Below are 1,111 nucleotides of genomic sequence, written 5' to 3' on the forward strand. Positions count from 1 at the left end.
TCTTTCCCTTGTTTTTAAAAACCACAAAATATCTTCAATTTTTAGTCGAAGGCTTTCACGGCCGGCGTTCATTAGCTGTTGTAGATTTTTCCGGGCTGTCTGGCCATGGTCACCACGGCCATATAGCCCGGAAAATCTACAACAACTATTTTCAATTTATTTCTAATGGGAAATACACTCGTTAGCAAAAAGGAACATACTTGCCCTTCCACCCCAGTTCTTTCTCTCCTTGTGTAAGCATGGGGCACCCCATTAATATTTTATTTTTTTTACTTGTTTATACCCTGCTCTTCTCACCAGGGATGATCCAAAGCAGCCTACAACATTACTCTCCTTCACTCCATTTTATCCTCATAACCACCACACTCCAAGGTATGTTAAGCTAAGAAAGAGTTATTGGCCCAAGGTCACCCAGTGAGCTTGATGGAGGGGTGAAGATTCTAACCTGGGTCTCACAGATCCTAATCCAGCACTCTAGGTGGTATTGTTGTTATTGTTATTTCTTTATTCATTTAATTTATACCCCACTCTATCCCACGAGTGGGCTCAGGGTGGCTTGCAACATAAGATTCATAAAACAGTTAAAGCGATAAAACCAATAAAAGAACAGATGGCACAATAAACAATGAAAAAGGACCCATGCCTCATGTCAGGTGAATAAAAAGCTCCAGTGCCCAAGTAATGTTATCTAAACCAGCAGGGCTCTGGGAAGGGGCCATGAACAGGGGAGGCCAGAATGGCTGAACGTCCGCCACCTCACCCGAAAGCCTGGCGGCACTTTTGCATTGCTGCTGTATCACTCTGTTCCCTCAACCGCGGGTTGTGAACTTGGGGTTCTCCTGGAATTACAATTGATTTCCAGACTACAGAGGTTAGCTTCCGTAGAGGAAATGGCCGCATCAGAGGGTTGGCTTTACGGCCTTATAACCCAGTTGAGCTCCCTCTCCAAACTCTGCCTCCCCTGGGATCTGTTCCCAAACCTGCAGGAATCCTCCCATCTGGAGTTGGCAATCCTGCCATCACTTCTGAGCCTGTGCATCTGCACGCCAGAATATGGTCTGAAGGCAAACAAAAGGGATAAGAACATAAGAGAACATAAGAGATGCCAATG

This window comes from Gekko japonicus, unplaced genomic scaffold (genome assembly GCF_001447785.1).
Source record: "Gekko japonicus isolate JY-2015 unplaced genomic scaffold, Gekko_japonicus_V1.1 scaffold813, whole genome shotgun sequence".
In the NCBI taxonomy this organism is placed as follows: Eukaryota; Metazoa; Chordata; class Lepidosauria; order Squamata; family Gekkonidae; genus Gekko; species Gekko japonicus.